The sequence below is a fragment of the Cebus imitator genome, unplaced genomic scaffold, assembly GCF_001604975.1.
Source record: "Cebus imitator isolate Cc_AM_T3 unplaced genomic scaffold, Cebus_imitator-1.0 Scaffold301, whole genome shotgun sequence".
Classification (NCBI taxonomy): Eukaryota; Metazoa; Chordata; class Mammalia; order Primates; family Cebidae; genus Cebus; species Cebus imitator.
In genome coordinates this window covers 32,183-40,343 of record NW_016107616.1, presented here as the reverse complement: position 1 = coordinate 40,343, position 8,161 = coordinate 32,183, and positions in this window count along the sequence as shown.

Sequence of the window (8,161 nt, the reverse complement as noted above, 5' to 3'; positions counted from 1 at the left end):
AGGGGGAGGGAGGGAGGGAGGGAATCCCCAAAATTACAGTATGTGCATGTGTTTCAAGAATTATTATTTGTGTGCCTGTTATTGCTCAGTTAGTCAATAAAAATATTTGTTGTTGATGTACTTTAACAACATGTACAGATTTTAGAAGAGTTTTGTTTATGCAGAAAGGATGATTTTATATGTTCATCAGTATAATAAAACTTTAATGTAATTTTAGTTATTTTAGCAGTTCTTATCATGCTAAAGTGCTGAGGCTTGTGCAGTAAATGGTGCTGTCATTCTGTTTCTGCATAGAGATTATTAAATCATCCTCAAAATCTACCCTGCCCTCCCTTTTCTCCAAACCTTCTTTCTCTTCAAAATCTCCTTAGAGGGTATATGACATCATAATACATTTACAGTCAGATGCTTGAACAATCTCAGTCTTAAATCCCTTAATATTTTGAAACAGTATTAATTAATATCAACAAACATTCATTTATTTACATTATATATATATACTTTATATAACATATATATTTACATTATATATATATTTACATTATATATATATTTACATTATATATATATATTACTTTCTTTTTTAAAACTGCAGCACTTTATTTTTCCTTTATGTAATGACCTGTTTCTGTTGCTTGGGTGTAATATTCTCACATAATAGTAGAAAACAAAAATTGGCATCTCTTAAAGAATGAAGAATTGCTTACAAAAGCCTTATATAAATTAAAAGGATAAGTAAATTTATAGGTATAAATACAAGCAGCTTCCAACTGAAGGCAGGATAGAGCCCACAATGTTCTGGCAGGAAAACTTCAGGTACTCTTATAGCCAAGATCTACATCATCTCTCTTCTGGATAATTTAAATAGAGTCTTTGCAAGCGTACCTTCCCCTTATTATTTACTTTCACTGTTATAAAACTTTTATTTTTTTCCTCTTTGTTCTAAAAATAATTCCTAACAACCTTCCCATAACTTAAAAAACTTTATTAGAAAATGGTTATAGTACAATTACCTAGAGGTTTAGCAATAATGCAGACATTTTGGGAGATTGATTTGATTTTGTTTGATTTTAGAAAACCTTTTCAATCCCTTTTATATTTAGGAACATGAAAATTATTGCTAAGGACAGCTTTCACAGAGTGGTTGGGGTAAAAGCCTTGGTGACTCTTATGGGAATTTTTATGTATTATGCTCAATATCAGGCACTTTGAATGTTACTGGAAATGCAAAAATTAGTAAGCAAAGGATAAATTCAAAGTTGAATAAGTAGCCTATTTAAAGTTAAAAAAAATAGCAATAAATGTCTAAAAAATGTTCTAGTATTAAGCTTGTATATGTAAAGATTACATGGTAAAAATATTGATATATTTGCATTAATATATATCACATACCTTAACAATTTGTATTGCATTATTTGTTCCTTTTTAAAGGTTTTGGGATTTGTTGTTGTTGTTTTATTTGTTTTATTGTGTTTGTATCTGTTTTTGAGACAGGGTCTTGCTCTGTTGCCCAGGCTGGTGTGCAGTGATACGATAATAACTCACTGTAACCTTGACTTTCTGGGCATAAGCAATCCTCACACCTCAGCCTCCCAGGTAGTTGGGACTATAGGCACACACCATCACACCTGGCTAATTTTTATTTTTTTAATTTAATTAATTTTTTGGGGGGGGTAAAGATAATGTCTTACTACATTGCCCAAACTGGTCTCAAACTTTTAGCCTCAAACAGTCCTCCAACCTCAGCCTCTCAAAATGCTAGAATTATAGGTTTGGACTACATTGCCCTGCCCACTTCTAGAGATATTTTAGAAAACAAAACAAAACAAAACCAAAAAAACTGTATAACAACCTGATGCAATACCCCCAAAGTCTCAGTAATTAAATATGAATAATCTCTAAATTCAATGTCTAACAGAACATTCTTTCTACTTACAAGTCTTCCAGTATCCCCAGAAAGGATAGTTGCATTTCCATGACACCAATATGGATATCATAGCATAGATATGAAATTACCAGCAAAGTTCAAACAATACCAGTGAAAGAATAGACTGATACTAAATGAATGATTCAGAGAAAATGATTGCCCCCATCAGCAAGATTTATATTTATCTCTGGATATGGAGTTTTTGAAAAAATAAAATATTTTAAGTAAAGCAATACAGTTAGTCCATGTAACCTTTTGATCTTTGTTGTGATCATTATTCATATTTTGTCAACCTATTTTAAATAACATTCTCTACTTGGTAAACATAGAAACCTTAGAGATCTTTACAGATCTGTATCCATTTAATGGAAAACAATCATATTACTAGACTCCTGGCAGAGTGTGAAATTTCCATGTAGTTATAATATATGCTTACTTTAATGACATTATTTTAATGTAATCCCATTTGCCTATCTTAGTTTTTGTTGTCTGTGCTTCGGATGTCAAATCTAAAAAATCAATGCCTAGACCAATGTCATGTATTTTTCCCTTGTGTGTCCTTTAAGTATTTCTATGGTTTCAGATATTATGTGTCAGCCTTTAATTCATTTTAAGTTGATTTTTGTATATGGTATGAGATGACAGTCCAATTTCATTTATGCGTATGGATATTAATATGGTTTGGCTATGTCCCTACCCAAATCTCATCTTGAATTCCCACTTGTTGTGGGAGGAATCTGGTGGGAGGCAATTGAATCATGAGGGTGGGTATTTCCTGTGCTGTTCTCGTGATGGTGAATAAGTCTAATGAGATCTGATGGTTTTAAAAAGGAAGATTTCCCTGCACAAGCTCTCTCTTTACCTGCTGCCATCCATGTAGGATGTGACTTGCTCTGCCTTGCCTTCCACCATGATTAGGAGGCATCCCCAGCATGTAGAACTGTAAGTTCATTAAACATCTTGGTTTTATAAATTGCCCAGTCTAGGCTATGTCTTTATCAGAAGCATGAAAACAGACTAATACAGATACTATATGGATATTCAATTTTCTTAATATTTTTTATTGAAGATACTCCTTTTCCTATTTTATATTCTTGACAGTTTTGTCCAAGATGAACTCATTATAGATGTGAGGGGTTTTTCTGAGCCTTCTTTTCTGTTCCATTGGTGGATGTGTATATTTTTATGCCAGTATTATGCAGTTCTAATTACCATTGCAGTTGTATAGTATGATATCAAGTAGTGTGATGTGTCCAGTTCCAGCTAAGTGGTTTTTTTTCTTTCTTTCTTTCTCATTTTTCCTTGTGCTAGTCACAATAGCCAAGTTATGGAATCATATTAGGTGTCCATCCAGGGATGAATGGATTAAGGAAATATGTATACAAAATGGAATAGTATTTATCATTAAAAAGTAAAGAAATTCCGTCATTTGTGACAACATGTATAAAATTGGAGAGCATTATGCTAAGCAAAATAAGTCAAAAGTAGAAAGATAAATACTGTATTTTCTCACTTACATGTAGAATCTAAAACAATTGAACTCAGGAACAGAGAGTAAAATGATGGTTACCAGAGGCTAGGGGGTAATGGGAATGGGAAGATTATAGTCAATGGGTAGAAAGCCTCAGTTAAATAGGAGGAATGAGTTTCAATTTTTTTACTTTCTCTATTTTCATTTATTTTTTAAAATATTTTACAAATTGATGGAATTTTACATATTTAAATAATTATGGAATATTTTACATAACTCATTTATGGATATATACGAGTATCTGTTATATGCATAGAATGAGTAATGATCAAGTCAGTATATTTGGAGTCTCAATCATTTTGAGTATTTATCATTTCTATATGTTGGTAACATTTCAAGTAATCTCTTCCAGCTATTTTGAAATATATCACACATTGCAGCTAACTATAGACACTCTAGTCTGCTATCAAACATTAGAACTTATTCTATCTAACTGTAAGCTCGTATCCATATATCAACTGCTCTTAATTTTTCCCTTCTACTCTCATATCCTTCTCATTATCTGGTATTTGTCAATCTATTCTGTCTCCATGAGATCAAGTTTTTGCTCCCACATGTGAGTAAAAGCATGTGGTATTTTTCTTCTGTGCTTGAGTTAGTATTTAACTTAACATAATGACCTCTAGTTCCATCAACAACACACCATGAAGAATATAGTTAATAGCTGAGTTCTCTACATCTTGATATAACTGAAAGTAAACTTCTAATGTTGTCATCAAAAATGTTAAATATTTGAGGTGATGGATATCTTTATTAGCTTAATTTAATCTTTCCACATTACATTCAAAAATCAGTTTTTACCCCCTAAATATATGCAATTATTTGCTACTCTAGAATAAATATATAACATTATAGCTTTTTTTCCCTCTATGATAGGTTAAATTAAACAAAGATTTGAAACCCAAAGCAAGCATCAGTAAAATAAAGACTTTATGTTCAGGATAGACATTGAAAACTTTACTTGTTATTCTACAGGTTTTTGTATTTCAAATGTGAAATTGCTGTTGAATTCAATGTATGAATATGAATACTTCTGAACCAAACATAAAACCAGGAACCTTTCATAGGGGTCATATGATGATGTTTCCTCAAGTACAATAACAAATAAATCAGGTAAATAGTTTTCAGAGGTAATTATTGACTGGTAGCAAAGATACTATATTAAGAAGTGTACGGCGGAGTCTAAAAAAGACCAGAAACTTTATAGCAATAATAATGGTTCTGAAATTTATTTTCCGCATAAAATATGTTTGTCTGAACCTTTGGAAGGATCATATCCAGTATTAGCATTCAAATAGACCAACAATCTTAGGCAAGATAACAGAATATAAGCCACATTGAAATAAACAATGTAAATTCTGATATCTTTATATACCTTAAACGGGAAAAAAAAAACTTTCAGAAAACTAGTTAGAATTCTACAGTGGCTGCTCAACATAAATTGTCGCTTTAATCCCATTTTAGCTTTCTTATCTCTTAAAACATGCTCTCAGTTTATTTGTATATGAGATAAAGGCATACAAGTGGGGAAGAATTATTTTATCATTTCTAAAGCTAATAAAATTGTCAGTGGGGATTAAACATTAATAAAACAAACAAAAAACATATTGTAGTAGTGAGTATCCCATGTCTGCCTGATGGAACGAAAAGTTGGTAATTATAAAACAATACTAATTCACAATTGTTGAGGATTTAATATGTGATGGGCAAGTTGCTAGACACTGCACATGAATTACCTGATAAAGCTTTAAATATTCTAGAAACTAGGCACTATTTATATCCTCATTTTATAAAACCTTAGAAAAATTGTGTAATTGCCTTGCATCACTGCAACTAATAAATTATGGGACCTATTCTAGGTGACTAGATTTATGACATAATACATTTATTAGTATGGGTTTGTATTCATCATTCCAAGATTTGATGAAATGCACTTTAATTCTTTTTAATACAGTGAAACTAAGGAAGATGTGTCCACTTAACATGTGTTTCTAAATTGCAAATAAATATTCAATGCAGAATTAATTCTAATATAAAAATTGGGATACTTTTGGTGGTGTTATATATTTAATATGTTATTAACATATAGCCTTAAAACAATGAATGTAGTATTGTATTCAGTACTTACAATACAGGAGGGCAAGGCTGTCTGTTTAGCAAAGCAGTGATGTTCCAAAAAGGGTTGCCAAGTGACAAGCTATAATGATTGCACAAGAAAACATTTGACCTGAGGCTCACACATACCTAAAATGAAGATTGTATAAATAACCAAGTTTGAGTTACTAATAATTTAGACGGCCATGAATCCTCTGGATAGAGATTTTGTGTTTTCTTTTTTCTACCTGAAACACACAGTATTAATATATATTCTTCTATCATTAACTATGTTTTACGAGCTATTCTACAGATAAGAGCATATGTTCTGAATTACCGAAGTTCTGAATTATGCTTGTGCATGGTTCATAAAAATAGAAAATGTTAACTTTATTCATCCTTTGGATTTACATTACCTAGACATATATTTTAACTTTTCATACTGTTATTTCATATGGTGAAATTTTAATTACAATTTCAATTAGATTTACTCTTTTTATTGCCTCCCTTTCTCTCAACATCTCTAAGTTTCCATATATTATTTTTTTCCTGAAAAAAATCACTTCAATAATCTTGGATTATATTTGTTTACCAATGTCATCGTCTTTTTTTTTTAAGATAGAGTTTCATTCTGTCACTCAGGCTGGAGAGCAGAGGTGTGATCTTGGCTCACTGCAACCTCTGCCTCCCGAGTTCAAGTGATTCTCCTGCCTCAGCCTCCTGAGTAGCTGGGTCTATAGGCATGTGCCACCACCCCTGGTTGGTTTTTATTTTTAGTAGAGACAGGGTTTCACCATGTTGACCAGACTGGTCTTAAACTCCTGACCTCAGGTGATCTGCCCTCCTTAGCCTCCCAAAGAGCTGGGATTACGGGCCTGAACCACTATGTCCAGTCGGTTTAACAAAGTCTTCACACGTATACTTGTATTTTTATTGCCCTACTATTCACAATAGCAAAGACAGGAAATCAACCTAGGTGCCCATCAGTGGTGGAGGAGATAAAGAAAATGTGGCACATATACACCATGGAATACATGCAGCCATACAAAGAAATGAAATCATGTCCTTCAAAGCAATATAGATGCAGCTACAGGCCATTATCGTAAACAAATTAACAAAGAAATGGTAAACCAAATAATGCATGGTCTCACTTATAAGTGGGAGCTAAACATTGAGTACACATAGACATACACATGGAAACAATAGACACGGGGGGCTACTAGAGGAAGGAGACAAGGAGAGGGTAGTAAGGGCTAAAAAGCTAACCATTGGGTGCTATGTTCACTATCTGGGTGATGGGATCAATAAAAGTCCAAACTTCAGTATTGCACAAAATATACTTGTGACAAACCAGAACATGTACCCCTGAATTCTCAATTTAAAATAAAAATTAAATGTATCTTATTTTTTAAGAACATTATCACTTCACAGAGAATATAAGGATGAAATGAAGAATGAGGAATATATCTAATTTGATTGATTTCTATCACCTATTGTTTGTTTCTTTGGAAAATTTTGAGAAAAGAGTAAGTAATCTGTAGTATTTCTGTAGATTCCTTAACATTTTCTTTTTAATTTTGCTTTCTGCCAGTTTTACTGTAATGAATCTGAGTAGATGTGGTTTGATTTTCAATTTACTGCTTGTAAATTTAGGTCTTCTTCAGTCTAGGAATATTCTTCTTAGCTATGATCATTTCAGATATTCTAACCTATTCTTTCCTTTATGTATGGCAATTTAAATGTTAATTACAATACCACAGTTCTTCAGAGTTCATCTGTGAAATACGCATTACAATTTATTTGGACAGCTCTGTGATTCTGGACAAAATAATTATTAAAAAGTCTTACAACTACTTCATACTTTGATTCATTTTTAAAATTAACATTTCCCATGAGTACATTTTAGAAAAGAAACTATCCATCTCTCCAATACTCTTAAACCAAGCTAATGTCAAAAACATAAAAAGAAAATAAAAAAGAGAATAACAAAAATACAAAGAAAGTTGTTGACATAGTTTTATACACTAAAAAGGCTTTTGAGAAGAAATAGGCCTGTAATTTGCAGAACAAAGTAGGTAAACAAAATGGTTTTTTCCACTCTAAGCTATATTTGAAAGAGCTGTATTTTTCTATGTTACCCTCTTGGGTCAATGACTTACATCAAAAATATTTTAGCAAATGTAAATTAACATTTAATAATTTTTGGTAGTATGTTAACGTCTTTTTGAAAAATGAATAAAGATGAGTAGTTCTCCATCTTTTGTAATTAGTTTTAGTATAATAAAGAAGCAAAACACTTCACTTGACTAAACCAAAGTAAAATGATGCATAATTTTTACCCACTTAGTGTTTAGAGTGTCCAAAAAGAGAATGTAATTACTATGAATTTATAGAAAGAATTTGTATCAAGGATTTTTGTGAAAATAAAAAAGGAAAGTTTTGCAGGATTTTAAGCTAGGCATTGTTGGTGGAGTTATAGCTATTATTTTTATAACAAGAATAATAGGACATGTAGAAATTAAAATACACCATTTTGCATTTTGCATATCCAGCTTTTTTTTTTTTTTCTTTTTTGAAGTTGAGTCTTGCTCTGTCTCCAGGCTGGAGTG